Below are 16,894 nucleotides of genomic sequence, written 5' to 3'. Positions count from 1 at the left end.
CTTAGAAGCAAGCCCACAAAGCTGCCTGAGAGCAGGGCTGCGTAGCCAGCTGGGAAAAGTGCTGCTGTTTGTTGTCATCTCCTTGATACCACCCCGGCACTGTTATTAGGCCCCGGTACGATGTCCTAGACTGTAGAAGGGGGGGGCTACTCCTTAACAGCTACCAGGCTGTGCCTCAAGTAATTACATAGGACATTTTTACAACAGGTTGTGGTTTGAAATCACTGTCATCTTGCTCATCCCCTCCCAGAAGGGAGGCAAAATGCAAGAGGAAACGCTTAGCTGATTATCTGGTTGGGTCTGGAAAAAGCAAGAAGGTTGATCTTTTGGTTGGTTGTTCACTGGTTTAAACATTACCTAGCTCTTCGAGCTGCTCAGCTGCCTGCCTTCCTCATTCTTTCCTCACCAGGATTAACAGATAAGAAGATGGAGTATTCAGTGAAAAGTGAGAGGTTTTGTTAGTATATCTGTTCATCTATCAAAGTCCAGACTGCAGCCTTTTGTAAATTGACTCTGCTACTTTTCTTCTTTCATAAATTACTCTAAAAAATAGAGACAAAAGGCTGCCAACTGTGTTAGTTCCTGGAAAAATCCTTCTTCTGTTTAATATACAACTCTTGAGAGACATTTAAAAGCGAGATGCAGCCATGCGTGAATGTCTGCATGTGTACCAAAGTGCCACATCACACTGCAGGATTTCAACACCCCAAGCGATGACTTTGCTGCGGAGTGCTTCGTTCCAGTTCCATTTTTTTCCAAAGGGAGCCTGTTTAGGTTTTGGGCTCGAGCTGTGGTCAGCCCTTCAGGGACAGGGCTCTTCCCTCACCCACGCTGGTTGTATCATCTGGGCTGGCCTTGGTACCCAGAGCAGCTCTCCCCCAGGTCTCTTCAACTTGGGCACAGGAGATGTGCAAGCCTGCTGCCATGTCCGCAGCCCTTTCTTTATATCCATAATGTACGAATTTTGCTATAAAGACCAAGATCCTCTATTCCTTTTCATAATTCTCTATTGCCATTTCCTACGTCTTAGGAGCCCTACAAAAGAGGATAAAGCACCCATCTCCTGTTCCTAATGCCATTCAAGCTGCTGCAAAGTCGTGTTGCATGAAACCAGCTTGTGGCCACTGCACTGGAGCTGTGGCTTTGTTGGCCTGCTTAAGGCCGTTTGAAGCGTGGTGACGGGGAGTTCAGCCGGTGCTTTGTATGGCAAACGAGGAGTTGGTCAGAGTCTGGAGGGAGTCTGGCAGTTCACTGGTGAAAGTCACTCAGCCTGCATGTGCATGTGAACCATTTTAACCTCTAAAATATGAGTCAGCCTTGCGATATCATTTCATGGGAGTGTTTTCCTGATATTTCCTTTCCACTTCTTCCACCATACTAAGCCACCACTGCTGTCAAGCCATCCACAGGGAGATCAGAGTACTGAGCAGCACTTTTCTGAAAGAGGTGGTGACTCACACCTTGAAAACTGACATTTTTGTTGGAATTTGAGGTTTTAACTTCAAGCCACTATTTCTGTTTTGCCTTTCTCTGCCAAATATGTTCTTTCATACCTAGTATGTTCTTTCATACCTAGTATTTTTCTATTGTGCTTCTGCGTCACCTCTTAATCTTTCAGTTTAACATATTAAGTGTCTTTAGTTGCTCTGAAAATAGTCCTTTAGCTGAGTGCTATGATCCCTCTGACTTCTTCAGTTGCTACTGGGCATTTTAACAGGATGCCAGCGTCTGTGTGTGGCAAAGCACCAGGCATCTGTGATACAAGGCTGAAAACCTCTGAGGGCAAGAGTGAACAGACACAAAAGGCCAAGCAAAACATTTTAAATTCTTCATTTCTAAGGACACATGGGGTACAGGAGACAACTAGAGGGAGGCAGAAATAAGCATTCTTGGTGCAAACACTTAATACTTCTGTAGTACCTGGTAGGGCTGGTCCTAGGACACCAGTTTGAGCAAGTCTTACTGTGCTGTATGTGAGAGCAGTACCTTCAGTTGACACTGATAAAGATTAATTTAGGGCATTTTGAAGACGAGGGGTGGTAGCAGAACCTGAGCCATACCTGTGCCATCTGGAACAGCAACTTCCAGGCTCCCGGGCACCTGCTTCCCAAGCACAGGTTCTTGAGCTGTGGGGGGACCTTGGCATGTTTGCGTGTCTTGCCTCAGCCATGGGGTACAACCCTGCTCAGATCCCCTCCTGAGCCTCTGGAAAGGAGGCAGTATTTGGGCTCACAGCCCTGATTTGTTCTGATTTGGAACAGCAGAGAAAGGGGAGAAAAACGAAAACAGGTAAAAGGATAGTATCAAGGTGGCCAAGGGAGTAGAAAGTAGGTGGTAAAAGGCAACAGATAGGAAGAGAAAATTCAAGGCAGCATCTTTTGCCTATAGGGTGATAGCTTGAGGGAGCTGAGTGTTTGTTCCCCTGATTTTACTTCTCTTAGAAATCACTGTTTCGGAGAAAAAATATATATCTAATTTGCAGTAGATGGCCAAGAAATAAGATTGGTGTTAGCACTGACTGAAGAGCTGGCGACTGCCTGACACCAAACTCTTGCAGCTCTACTCGCGAACAGCTCATGAACAGGCTGAGATTTTCCTCCTCACCAAGTAGTTTTCTCCTTTGGGGCCGGTCCCTGCACTTGGAGCCAGGGACCTGCAGCCACGGCTGCCCAGGCTGCTTGCTGCGAGCCTCCCCCGCCGTCACTTTGCGAGCTCGGTGCCCTCAATCACACTGTGCCACTTCGCCCCGCCGCCGCTGAGGAATGACGTCTGCCCGGGCTGGATTTTGTCACAAATCTTGATTGTATTTTATGCTCCAGCGCATTCTGTTTACAAGGGCAAAACCCTCTTCTCTTGGCACTTCACACCAGGCAGCCTTCCCTTACACAAATGGCTTTTCCAACAGGAATAAACAGGGATGCAAAGTCAAAGTTCTTTTTCTGTGCGAGGGTCCCTGGAATGAAAGTAAATGTTTTTGTCCTTATTCAGTGGGACCAGGGTGACAGACTGGGGGAACTGAAAATGTTTGTTACAGGTTTGCAGCACCTGTTTAGCGCGGAAGAAATTGTGAAGGTGAGCATCGGAGTGGGGAATTCATCTGTGTTAGCAGTGAGGGAGATTCATGCCTTTTTTTGACTTGTCATGAAGTTTGCAAAGTTGCTTATGTCGGCTTTGGTTTCATTGTCAGATGACTTAGTTCCAGTTGAGCTCTTCCATTTAAGCTGTTAAACAAATGAAAAGCAAAATTGTCACTTTTAAATAGAGTCCGCACATAATCACATTTTGAAATGGTCCTCTGTGGTACGAGCAGAAGTTGTGTGCATTATAATATTGAATTTTAAATAATATATTACACAAAATAGCTTCCAATTTGATTTGGGGGGATATATTTTCATGAATTATTGAGTGTTTGATTATTGTAGAAAGCCTGTGCTGTTATGCACTGAAACTGTCACTCTCCCAGGCCTATGATATATGAGTTTGGTTATCAATATTTAAAGTTACGGTCAGCCTGCGTGCGTGGCTGCTGATACTGGAGACACGGACTAATCAGTAGTAATGTATATGTGCCTCCTGTCTCTTGTTTGCCCGGCAGAGCTGGAGCAAATTGAGTGTAGAAGATTCCCAGGTGATTTGTGGACGGCTTTGTCATTCTGAGCAGAAGCCCCCGTGCCACCTCTGCATAGAAATAAGGGGAAGAAAAGTTTGCTGCGCTTCCAGGAGCGGCGGCGTGCGGAGCCTGGCAGGCAGCAGATCTGAGGCTCCCTTCTGCCGTGATAAGGGCCAGGCGGTTTGCAGCTAGGAGTATTTAATGTAATAAAGATAAATTGGTGAGTGAGGGAGGAGAGCCTGAGCACTGCGAGTAAGCATCTGCTGGCTACCAAAGCGCTCTGAGTAGCTGCACATGAGCTCAAGCCTTCTGCATGTCTGAACCTCAGACCTTGGAGACTTCTGCTCAAGGAGGATGTGGACTAGGAATTATAATTCCTTTTTTTAAGAAAAAACAGCCCCCCCCACACCCCCAACCACAGGGGGAAGCAGCCTGTGTGCACAGGTTTCGGTGTGCCCACGTGCAGTGGGTTGGGTGCAGAATACTCTCCGTGCACTTCTCTTTGCATAATGCTTTAAAGCAGCAGTGAACAAGTTAATCCTCTTGCTTAAAATGCAGGGAAGCAATGCCCAGTGCAGAGTGACCTCTGCCTCTTCTTCTAGATGGTGTGGAAATGATGATGATTGCACACGGGTTAATTAGAGCAGGCCCAAATTGCCTGGATCTGACAGGGCTGCTGCAGGATAAATTTGCCCCCAGAAGTTTGCGGCGTTGCGCTGTGAGTGCAGGCATGAGCACCGCCATAAAAGAAGCACTGTTGCAGCTTATGTGCTGACTTGTGCTTGGCTAATTGAGGCTGAATGTGCCAGTGGGTAACAACAAAGCGGGCTACACAAATGTGCTAGCTGTCACTCCGTGCAGTCCCTTTACAAATTGCAGGGCAGCGTGGGTTTGGCTACCTGCTTCCCAGATGGGATGCTTAACGTGAATTCAGTGACTGGGCTGAGATCTGAGGTCAGCAGAGAGCCACAATAATGCCATTGCTGTAGTGCTGCATAAAACTGGTTCACGTATTTCCAAAAGGAAGGATGGAGATAGGAGGAGGCTGCAAGGACTTCCAAACAGAAGTGTTTACTAAGATAAGAAGGGAGCTGTTTCCTAAAACAGGAGACAACTCCCATGCTATGGAGCAGAGGAAGGCAAAACCGATCCCTTTCTTGCCCTTGTATTGTTCATGTGTTCAGGAGCTGTGCATTAATCATCATCAGCTGTATACCGCAGCACACAAATCCCCATCCCAAGACCTGCATGTCCTTGATGAACTGTTAAATATAGCCTAATCAAAAAGGCAGGCTCCAGTAATTACTGACGAAGCTGCACCTTGGCAGCAACTGGAAGTTACCGAAGACGTCATAAACCCCATGGAAATCACAACTGCAGTTTCCCCCCTTGCCCCCGGAGCCTTTTTCTGCCCTGGAGGGACAGAAGCTGCCTTTCGTGAGTACTGCATGGTGCTGACTTTCTCATTCGCACTGTGCTGCCATGAAATAACTTCACCAGGGCCTTGGACAGTGCCTGAGCTGGCAGCTGGTCCTAAAGCTGAGCCCCGTCCTGCATCCTTGCAGTGCTGAGCACTTTGCAAGCTGTTAGGGGCTTGTGAGTGTTTACCAGTAACTTGAATTCGAGCTGTGCAAATAAGAAATTGCAATTCTTATTTACTGCTTCCTTTCTGCAAGTCTCATCTCTCCTGGCCCCGCTCCCTTGGAGAGGGAAGTATCAGCTGGTGGAGCTGTAAAAGCTTTCTCCTTTCTGCTGACTCGGCGCCGCTCCCCAGAGATGTCTTCCCTCCACCCCTGCCTGCAGAGGAGTTCACAGGAGTTAAACATGTTGCAGATTGGGAGCTTTAATGAATCAGAAAAGCTCGGTGTGGAGAGAAGAAGGATTCTCAGAGTATGCTATGCTTTTTCTTCTCCGTAAATTGCACACCTTCCTAGGCCAGATCCCTCCGTCACCTTCCCCCTCCTCCCGTACAGGATGGATTTATTCTGCGGCTGGGGTCAATGCTGCTGGCGTTTATTTGGGCAATTTGCGTAAGCCTGCAGTAAGTGGGGAAGCTGACAGGGAGCTGTTCCTTTCTCTTGCTCTTCCTCTAACAATTCGGCTCGGAGTCGTGCTTGGCCTTTGTGGCTGGCAGCTTTCCAGCTGACGGGCCGTAGTAACACGCACACAGGTTTCATACTTAAATATTCACAGAAGCTGAATAACTGTAACAGCCTGCCTTGCACTGTGTTTGGTGATTTGTCCCGAAGAGCCTTGCTGACCCGGGATGTTTCAAAGACCCAGGAGGGGTAAGGATGCTCTGAGCCTTTGTTTCCTATTAACTGGGGGCTCAGCAGAGGCCAGGTTGTGTCCCTGGGTGAGTAGCAGAGACGCAGTAAAACCTGGCAATTCTTGGTTCCCTTCCTCATTCCTTATCTTCACGAAGGTTTAAAACAAGCCCACCTGCGTGTACTGACTTTGCTCCTGTTTCTGCAGGGCTCGATCAACAAGACATTGCTATCTATTATCCTGACTGTAGGGAAATGTAGGATTTACCTCTTGAATGCCTGTGAGATCGGACCTGTCTCTGGTTCCTACATGAGTTTTGGAACAGTTTTTTTTCTTTGCTTTGTTACAAGGGTTGTCACTCATGCCTGAACACGATGTCAAATCCATCCCTGTCACTTCAGCTGTGCCTGGCCTCTGCTGCCGGACAGTTTGCCTTGAGCAAATCAGCAGCATATGTTAGGGGATGTTTTTCTCCCGCATTGCTCTAAATATTTTAAAGAAATGTCTCTCCCTGCTGTAGCTCCCTAGGCAGCAATGGAACTACTGGGGCTGGTAAAGTTTCTTTCAAGGATGCTGGAGCAGAATCTTGCATCGTGGAGTCCTGTGCAAGGCCAGCTGGGGGCTCCTGGAGCATCAGACTCCTTTGGCTCTCCTCATCAGAAACAACTAGGTTAAAAGGGCATCCAGTGATGTCTCGTGGAAGAAGACTTCGTAGTCATATCAGAAAGATAAACCCATTAGGGATTCGAATGCATCCACACGCTGCCCGGTAATGTGCTGATGCTGCTGGATGTTCTGCTTTGTCTTGGAGGATGGAGGGACTCGGGCAGTGACTTTCTGCAAATAATGTCTTCTGGTATTGTTCTCATTGCTCATGTGCGTTCAGCTTACTCAGACCTGTATCTATAAATATTTTAGCCCTGTTACTCTTGCCTGGGTTCATTAAGCACTTAAAGGCTTGTAACTGAAGCAGCAGAGATGGAAACAGAGGCCCCCATGCTCTACGGAGCACCAGAACTTACTTCTGCACTGCACCGCAGCACTGATAAAGTGTTTGTCTGGGTGTGGAAATGGCAGTAGTTGAGGACTGTTTAGGACATCTTAACTCTCTTTCTGTGTTTTAATAGATCTTGCTTTAGTGAACAATTTCTTGCTGCCCTAAGAGGATTTTCTGCTGTTTCTCTTGACTTATCTGACATATGCACAACCTTAACTACAGCTTAACAAAGGCTTTTGGGCTGTCTGGCTGGGTACCCAGCTCTGTTCTCTTTCTGCACATGATAGCTCTACAGAGATTTAAACATAGACGTATCGGACATGTATTAATGATCAGGGACCATTTCCTAGCAATTAAGGGGGAGAGCTGAAGGCATGCGACTTTTCCTCCAGGCTGTTAACCACAGCTGCCCTTCAGCTCTTTGGGAAGCAGCTGAGGTTGGTGCTGTTGCTATTTTAACACAGCTGCAAAGGACAGACCTGTTAAAACTATTGCAATAAATACTTTTATCTCCCCAAATGTTCTTCCTTTGTGTGTGGGAGTATGGGATGATGCTCTCTTATGTAGGCTAAGGCACAGGTATTATCATGGACCCACCCTGGTGGAGGTGGTCTGGAGGATGAGACTTGCTGGATAAGTCATTCTGGTCACTTTGTGTAAGATTATCTCACAACAGGAAGGGAGTAATTCCTTTTCTATGCTCACTGCTGTAGTGATGCACAAAGAGGAACTGACAATCCTCCCACAAAGATCTTGGCTTCCATATTAGAAGAAAAGGATATTGAGGAGGCAGAACACAATGCTCAGCATAAACACTTCAGCAGCTCACATTTAGTTCTATTTAAGAACTGAGTATTTTTTTCTTGACCTGTTTTCTGGTATTTCCAGTGTATTGTCATTTTGGATGTCTGTGATTGCGGGGCTGGATATCACTGTAGGTGTATGATATGGGTAAGGATTTAAGAGCCAGAACTTTTCAATGAGATCATACACCATCAGTGAGGGCACTTGCTGCAGGTTACACGGTCTCCTAAGGTGACAGGGATTTTGGAGGGCTTAATAATTTTACCTGCAGTAGATTCAGATCTTTTGAAAATGACATATATGAAAACTAAAAGGTGAGTGTTCTCTGTGCTGCACAGGTGCAAGGATCTTGACAGTCTGTAAAATTAAGCAGCAAGATAAGTTAATTATTCTAGGAGAGCCTGTGTTTTGTGGACCTTTGGAAGATAATGTGGTGCTGAGGTGTGGTGGGGTGAGAAAAGCAAGCACAGGTGAAACTAGTGAGCAGAGCTTCCATGTGCAGAAGCCCCAGGGATGGAATATTGCCTCTGCTTTCTGGGACCCGAGGAATCTGTCCCTGGTGGTCTGTTTAGTGGCTCACTGGTGGTGCTTCTAACGGATGGAAAACTCTAGGGATAAAGCTCAGCCGTACGCCCCAGCTGTTGCACAGATCACATGGGATCTTCTCCAGTGAAGAATCTCCTGGGGAGCTTCCTCTTGGCACTGGATCCATCCTCCACCTCTGAGAGATCAGGAGCCTGCCTGAGCAGAGACGGTGCTGATGGCACGAAGTGAGGAGAGCTTATTCACTGGGAAAGTGCTGACTGTGCTATCAATCAACTCTCATACAAGCCTTGAGTTATTAATAAAAAGCCTGGTAATCTAACACCTGCTCTCAATCTTCCTTTCTGAGGGCATAAAAAGCCACAAGATCAGCCTCAGCAGTTTTGTGCATCTTCAGGACTTGTTAAATCTCTCTCACTTCCTTTAACCCACTTCCTGAAATCTTAAGCATCGATGCTTTATGCTCTGGCTTGTAAATGAAGCCTGTTATTATCATTGAGATAGTGTTTTTATGGCATAAATAATGAGCTGAAACAGGGGAAGAGGCGTCGTGTGGAATTACTGCCTGAACTGAGATGGAAATAATCAATATGTCCTCACTTACAAATCTCATCTGCATGTTGACTCCATCTCCCTGGCTGTCTCACTACCAATTCATTGCGCTGGAGGCCCAATAAAACATGCCTGTGTCATTGATCTGTTTTATTCATAGCTGGAGATAGAAATGCATCATTCAAAATTAATGGAAGGGCTTCTACTTACTGGCCGACCCAGACTGAAGTAGCCTGCGACGCGGCACGGTTGGGAGATGGAGGTGAGATTGCAGCAAGCAGCAGCACGTTCAGATCCGTCACGAGATGGGTGGGCTTTGGGGTTAACCTCTGGTGTCTGGGACCTGTGCTGTGTTGGGCCATGTCATATACGTGGTAGGGCAGAAGAGAAAAGAGCGTGTTACTTCGTCGCGGCTGGAGACGTCTGAGAAATTAATGGAGCTGGTGGCTTGTTTAAGGTGTTCATGGGGAAAAATGGATTTGTGGCGTATTGATCACACAAACGAGCATGGGTATGGAATGTGGTAGTGTTCATCACATTGCACAAGCTGCATCAGGTTATCTGCTTTATGAACAAACGGAAAAAGCAGTGTTGAATGCCCTAATCTCAGGAGAGAAACCGCCTTATCCTTCCATGTATGCAGCTCCTCAGGCTGATGGAAGGTTCTTGCCCTATTTCTGTATGAACACCCGGAGCAAGTCCAGTCGCCTGTCTGTTGTGGGTAATAAAAGCCGAAAAGGAGTGTGAAAAAGATCATGTGCTCGGGACAGCCTACTGATCCTGGCAACAAACCTTGTCTGGAGACTTCAGAGGAACTCTTCTGTTGCTGCCACAAGTCTGTAGAAGAGGAAGTGTCTGATACGAAGTTCATCAGGATGAAAAGAATTATTTGAGATTTGTCTCCAATTGTCACTTAAATGGATTAAAAGAGAAAAAACGAAGCCAGTTTTCCATCCCTTACCCAGTCAAAGTGACAGATCAACCTGCAGCACTGCTGCTTGTTCTCTTCAGGTTCTCTGGCAAAGAAATTGCTAATTATTTGCTAAGGAGAAAATATTCCTTAGAAAGCACTTTTGTTTTCCAGATATCTCATTTGTGACCTAGTTAATGCTTACCTATTGATCTGGGAGGTGAAAAGCAAAGCAAATAATCTATTGGAGCAGCTGCCTCTGAGGGGAAGGAAGTTTGGCTGGTAAAGCATGGCTCTAGAAGAGTTTCAGTCCTGTTGGCTTTGCCATCCCTTTTTCTGCTTTCGGCTCTAGCCAACGTGCTGAATCCCAGAGAATGTTTTTACCATGAAAATCCAGTATTTATACAGAGAAATAGTCCTGCCGTTTGCAATCTTCATCCTTTGCAGCTACTTTTGAGGCATTGCAAACCTGAGTCTGCCCAGAGAAAATATTTTTACAATTGGAGTAAAGGAAAAAAAAAGATCAGGAAAATGACCAAGGAAAAGCCAGTTATCTCTTAATGAGTTGGGTGCTGGAAAGCGTTCAAATTACTCTTCCATCTCAGAGAACGAGACCTGAAAATGGTACTTGGCGCTAGAGGCTTAGGGCAGATTTATGGGGCTTAGCTGGCTGCCAGCAAGCTGTCATGGAGTGAAGTCTAATTGCATCTGCAAATGATGTAGCCCATGGATGAGCACCAGGAGGACCCAGGTTCTTCGCTCCCAGCCTGATGCCCAGCCTGACCTGCCACCACGGAGCTGCTCCAGGGCTCAGATTTACTGTGGCTCGCTGTAGAGAGCTAAGCCAAACCCGCTGTTTTATTGGAAAATCTCCATTCAGACACAAATTGAGTTCAATAATTGCTCAGCCAACAGTGTTTTTCTTGAACTTGGTACATCTCGTACATGTGCAGAGTATTTTAAGAGTTTCTTTCCAGCATTTGTCTTACCGGGAGTCGAAGCACTGGACTACACAGCAGTACATCTTAAGCTAGACTAAAACAGGTGCTGCAGTTCGGCTGGTTTCACGGAGGGAGGACTTTGGATCCTGAGCTGATAAAGCACATTGGTACCCAGACAAGTTCTTGTTTCGTAGTTTTAAAAACTTTCTAGTTTAAAGTCATGCTAAAGCCTTGTCTACTTCGATCTCTGCCTAACTTTCAAATAAAATTAAAGCCAGGAAATGAGCACCAGCACTGAAGACAGATTTTCCCAGTCTTTTCTCCATGAGATCTCAAACGCAGCAACGTAAGAGAAAGTTACAGTAGAAAGGACAATAACCGTTAATCACAAAGGTGTGTTTTTCTGTTTTTAGTTTAGTGCTTTTCAGAGCAAATCAGTGCCTGTGGTAGCCCCTCGCTGCCCCTGCTCCCTGCAGAGGGCATGGAGTCAGTAAGGCGGTGAGGACGCGTGTCAAGGGAAGGTTCCTCCTCTCACATGTTTGATATTGGTGCAAGTCTGAGAGGAAGGACAGACAAATTGGAAGTCTTGCCTCTTGGGCTTTTTTCAGCAATTTTCGCTGCCGTTCCCTTATTGTGATTAAATTAATCTGTCCCCCAGAATGTGGCTCACTACCACCGGTGCCTGTATCAAACACCAAGCATGCATTGGGGTTTCAGAGGAGGTAGCAGCAGAGGTGAGTTGGGGGGTTGAGGCCTGAGCCTGCCTCTCAAGGCTGGCTGTGGTTCCCGTTTGGCACACAGCCTGCTCCCTACCACAGCCCCGCCGGATCTGCTTTAGTCCCAGACTATTTTGTAGCAGCCGCAGCTCTTGAAGCAGTAAATTCTACCTCTTTTGTTGAGGTTACAATTAGTCAAGTGTAGAGTCTGAATTTCAGCCGATCCCGTATTGAGTTTTACAACTTCCAAGCTTTGCATATTTGGAAAAATGAAGGCTGGCAGGCAATAATGTAAGATACTCGTTTGGACAGAGTAATTAATCCTGTGTATTTAAGCATTCCTATTATGAACCAGCGTGAAGAAATAACTTTGAAAGCCAATCCTTTTGAATCGCTTCCTACTTTCCCTTGAGTTCATTTTTAGTATTAAGAAAACTGCCTTTTATAACCGTTCTCGCACTGGAAAACATCAGGTGGGGTTGTACAGATATTTTAAGTATAATCCTTTGGGTTGTATTTTGCTTCCATGAAGCTATCATAACCCCTGTAAATGTCAGTGGAAATTAGGCATTTATATTAATGGAGGCTCCCCCCTCCCCTCTTGATTCTTAAAGGTGGTATTTTTGTATTGCATCAGTGAGTCAGGAGCAAGGCTGAATTTCATCAGCATTTCCTCTGAAGGAGGTTTTGCTTGTTTGAGAGATCTGCTGGCAAGCAGCAATTGTTTACAGGGGCTCTTTAGAATCTAATTTACAATGAAACAAATTCAAATAATATGCAAAAGTAAAATTAAAAAGTGTATCAATTAACATACAAAAGTAGAACTACAACACACGTTCAGCTTAACAACTCCTTGGAGGGTACAGCAGCCCATGGAAGGGAAACAATGCTAAGCATGCAAAGCGAACAGCTCCTTGGGGGGTAAGGAATGGGAAAATAAACTCAGGGTTCCTATTAGAGAACCAAAGCAAACAAGATTGGAGAGAACTTTGTGGGTGAGGGGCAGAGCCAGCCTCGCAGTCTTTTGAAAGCATCCTGTGCCTTGCCTGAACAAGGGCTTGCTTTTGAATTGCTCCATCAGGGTCGGATGGGCAGAATGCGGTGTCTGGGGTTTTTATGGGGATTAGCGTCGTGTTAGCAGCTGCAAACCACAGCTGAGTGCAGGTCCCATTGTGCTTGGTGCTGTATGTCCCCAAAGGTATGATCAGTGCCGTGATCTGCAGATTTTATACACTTTTTCCCAGCATGGGTAAGGAGATGTTGCCCCACTGGACAGCGTAAGGAAGATGCAGCGACTTGCCCCGGCACAGACTCACCTCCCCAGGTCTTGAACTAGCAGCTGGCACTCACCTAAACCATGCCTTGCCGTGGTGCACACAAGTACCGCATTCTTCTGCAACCCCGTAACAGCAGGAGGAGTCTCCTGGTCCAGGTGTGTTCCCTGAGGAAGCACGGAGGTGTCAGCTGTGACCATTGCTGCACGGAGGTGATGTGAGGGGCTGGAGAGGGCACCCTGGAAGGGGTGAGGACTGCAGTCGGTGCCTGACCGCAGGCTGTGAAGTGTCATCGTGGTGTGAATCCAGCTATCTGCACCGTCCTGTTCCAGGATGGACTGAATCCCCCGCCGAGGTGCTTCAGCCAATGAATGGAAAGGCAGCCGCTGAAGTCGGGGATTACAAGCATGGGAGCACAGGGGTTGGCTCTGCAAATTTGTGGGGGGGAAAGAAAACGGGAAGAAGTTCTCTGCTGTGCAGCCAAGCCCCAGAGGAAGTGCACCAGGGCCTCTCTGAACGCTAAGCGGGAGATTAAGCACTTCCCTGAATCAGAGCCGAAGTCATTTCTGTAGGCAAGGATTGTGGCCGTATTTGTAGCTCTATGCAATAGATAAATGCAGTCATGTTTTCTCTCAAATCCAGTTCAACAGATTTTAAAATTGTTGTTTTCTTGGTATTGTACTAGAAATGTTGCTATCTTGAAAGGTCTCCTATGCCAGCAGTGGTGTCACTATAGAATATATGTATTATACGCAACTGGAGTCACTATAGGATGTATCTATTATACATACAACTTTAATCGCCACTGCCTGAGGTTAAGATTTAAACTGCACTCAGGTTCCCTGCAGCTCTGTCGTGGTCTCAGAGCCGGAGTGGGACCCAGAGGGGGCTGCAGGCAGGTGGAAGGGGAAGCTGCTGCTTTTTCCCCTCGGGTGGTGCTTGCTGACTGCAAGGAGCCGGGACAGCAAGGACCGGCCGTGTCCAGCAACCTCAGCAGGGAATTCCCTTTGTGCTAACCGCTGCCCAGCCCTCCTTCTCTGCCTTGGCAGCCCCTCCACGGACCACTTTGGGTGATTGATGATCCAATATGCTTTTTTTTAAGGCTGCAGGATTGCCGTACTCCATGTCAGATTTCAGCTTGGGCTATTGGTTTTATTCATTCTCCCACTTCGACGAGTATTTCACCTCAAATCACACTTCCCTTCCCTGTTTTGCTGTGCGACGGGGCTGGTACAGGAACGGGCTCCTTGTTTTACTCACAGGTGCCTGCAATTCTCTGAATGCCTGAAGTGGCCTTTTATATCTAAAAGGTTTGCAGTGGGCTTTAGGATCTGTCTGGTGGAGAGGCACTGTGTATAATGCCTTGTTATTAATATTGCTCATCATGCCGAAATAGTTACCTTTTCCAGATGAATCATCCCTGCTAGAGCATTATTCAGTGTATTGAAACTACCAGAAAGTAGTGTTTTTCTAGGAGTAATATTCCCTCAGCACATTAGTTAGTAAATGTCACACACAAATTGCTCATGATTTCCCTTAGATCAAAGGCATGTTTCAAAATAGGTACAATATGATTTTTGCCTTCAAAAGAGAATGTGAGAGTCATCGTGAGATATGTCCTATGGAAGAAGCTGTCTGGGATAAATCAGATTATTATGAGGGATGTGTAAAAGGAAGGACAGTTTCTGTTTGAGATCTCGTGTGTAGTGCTTGCTCTTGAAAGATGAAATATTTCGCTCCGATGCCTGGTACTTGAAGGGCAGAGCGAGTGCTGCGATTGCAGCCGTTCCTGATAGCGACACAGGGAAAGTGCTCTGCCCTCCGTACCCAGCCACGCATGCCAACGCAGAACCGATTACACTGCCGTCTTTGTCTTTGGTTCCTTCCTCCTACCCCATCAACAAGCAGCACTAATTACGTGCCCTGCTACTTTGTGGTGTGCAACTGGAATGGGCGAGGGGAGAATTGGGGCTTTAATAGTGGGAGTGGAGCTGGGTGCTGCTGTGTCGGTGCTACAGCTGAGGATTTTCTGCAAATATTAGAGATGGTTCCAGCCATGTAGAATCCTGGGATATTTCAACATGTGGGTAGGAAAGGAAAAAATAAAAGCCCACCTGGGATCTTGAGCCGAGCTCCCAGAACTCTGCACTTACGGCAAAGTTAGCTAGTCAGAAAGGGTTTGGTGCGTTTCACAAGCTGAAAACTGGCGTATAAAATTCGGTGGGTGATGGGACCTGGCACTGGATGCAGAGCAGCACCTGGAAGCAGGAAGACCAGTCCACCACCAGTTCCTCTGATGCTTCCCGTGGAGGTGAAGCTTGGCGTTTCCAAAGTTTGGGGTCGTTGCTGCCAGGAAGCACAGAGCTGGGTTAGACAGAGCACTGCTCTGCTCCAGCGTGGCAGCGTATGTCCTTCTGCACAACAGCACTGCAAAGAGGTAATTCAGTCATCACTGGGGCTTCACAGGTGGAGCAGTGTGTGGGTTCAAATGAAGACTTATTCAAGGTTGCAGAGTGAAGGCGAGGCAGAGTGAAATGGAGCCAGCAGTCTGAGACCCAGCTCAGCTCCCTGCTCCCGCAGCAGAAATCGTCTTCCCACACAGGTCCTCAAGTTATTAGCAGCTGTTTCCAAACTGAAAGCTGCTTTCAGAAATTGGAGCATAAAAATAAGCTTTCTTCCTCTCCTACAGCCTAACAAAAAACCTTCTCAGATAGAGGGGAATGGAGGATTAGGGAAAGCAAAATATTCCTTTTTATTTAATCCTGTAGCAAAAATGCATCCCTCTTAAAACCACCCAACAAACAGAAAACCTGTGATGCTATAGATCTTGTTACTGAAAAGGAGTCTATCCAAGCAATCTGTCCGCCTGCCTTTCTTGCTGTGTTGGTACTTTTCTGAAACTGTTGAGTCTGCATTTTTAGTCCTCCACGCACTCTATATCCATAGTAAATGATGCCAGACTCCATCAGCTATCTGGACATCTTTCCCACACCATTTTCAGTCTTGGCTGGGGGGGAGAAGAAGGGGAAGCTCTCTGCTTCGTTCTAAACACTGAAACAATGCCTTACATACAGGAAAGCCGTGGACATCATCCCGATTTCATGTATGTGGGATGGGGGAGGCACAGCTTTGTCGCTGAGACTGCCTGCAGGATTCTTCCCTCGTGCTTACGTTTATGCTGCCAGGATTATTTACCAGCCCAAAATGAGCACAGAGACTTCATCTGAAAGCCTGGCAGGGAGGAAGCAAGCTTGGTTGCTTTGTCCTAGTCTTTGGGTCCTTCCACACTCCTCTTCCCCTTCCTGATGGCTTTGCTTTAATTGTGAAATCCTGATCATGGAAGCTATTTGTAGCATCTCTTTTTATTTAATAGAAGAGAAAGTAACTCAAGTCCGATCAGGGCCTTGGAGGTGTGACTGTGTTAAAAGTGGTAACCAGGTGCCAATTAGGCAGGTCGTATAAACCAGGATGTCTTCTCTCTCTGGAGGGTGTTCTCTAACCATGACAGCAAATTAGAGGCCCTAAAAACAAATGTTTTTATAAAGTCACTTGATTTCTCAGCAGGTAGAAGGAGAGGGTGAAGTGCTGTGCGCTACGTGAAGTGTTATTGAACTGCTGGGTGTCAATAATCGAGCCACGTTCCCCTACCACCATCCCGTCCCTACAGCTCCTCACCGTCTGATCGGCTCTGACTGCCCGAGACCCTGGGCTACCAGAAACCCCGCGATACCTCGTTGCAGCTTCCAGAGAGAAGACCCTGATCTTTTACTGAAAAGAGAGAAGATACTGGGCTTTCCTTTATTTTAAACAACTTCAGAAAAGTTGATTTCCTTGGAGGATTCCCTTGTGCCATTCTCCGAGCACAGCATGCTTTTATCAGAAGCAGAGCCTGTTTGTCCGTGTCACCTTAACATTTAGTTCGTACTCTGCTGATATCAATTAAGGAGGGAATTCATAAAGGTCAGTTAGTGGCCTATTATTCACACAGCCCCAGAAGTTATGGAATCACGGGTAACTCCCAGGTAGAGCAGCTTGTTTCCTAGCTCACATTGTAGCTGTTTGGGCTTTGAACTCAACTGCTATCAGTGCAGTCCCTGGGACTTCAGCCAGGGTGGGTGCAGTTTCAGCTTCCAGTGCAGGACCCCCGATGGCATCCTCGTGGAGATGAAGACCATGTTCCTGTTCCCTTTCACTCTGGCAAATGTTACCTGTGCTGCCTCAGGTCTCTTATGTGTAAATCTAAATAAAATAGAAATAGTCAAATAATACTTTTCTGCCT

General features: G+C 46.7%; 1 long non-coding RNA gene across 19 annotated transcripts in view; it reads left to right on the top strand.

Annotated features, from left to right (window-relative positions):
- The window catches only part of LOC308180202, a 272,118-nt gene that overhangs the window by 4,433 nt on the left and 250,791 nt on the right, over positions 1 to 16,894 (top strand). The window contains exon 3 of one of the 19 annotated variants that reach the window (XR_013940823.1): positions 8,935 to 9,036. The exons of the other annotated variants lie outside the window; for them this stretch is intronic. This is a non-coding gene — a long non-coding RNA (uncharacterized lncRNA). The remainder of the gene's footprint in view (positions 1 to 8,934; positions 9,037 to 16,894) is intronic. 19 annotated transcript variants of the gene reach the window in all.

The sequence above is a fragment of the Anser brachyrhynchus genome (assembly GCF_964034855.1).
Source record: "Anser brachyrhynchus genome assembly, chromosome: 19".
NCBI classification, from domain to species: domain Eukaryota; kingdom Metazoa; phylum Chordata; class Aves; order Anseriformes; family Anatidae; genus Anser; species Anser brachyrhynchus.
This window is presented reverse-complemented; position numbering and strand designations above follow the sequence as displayed.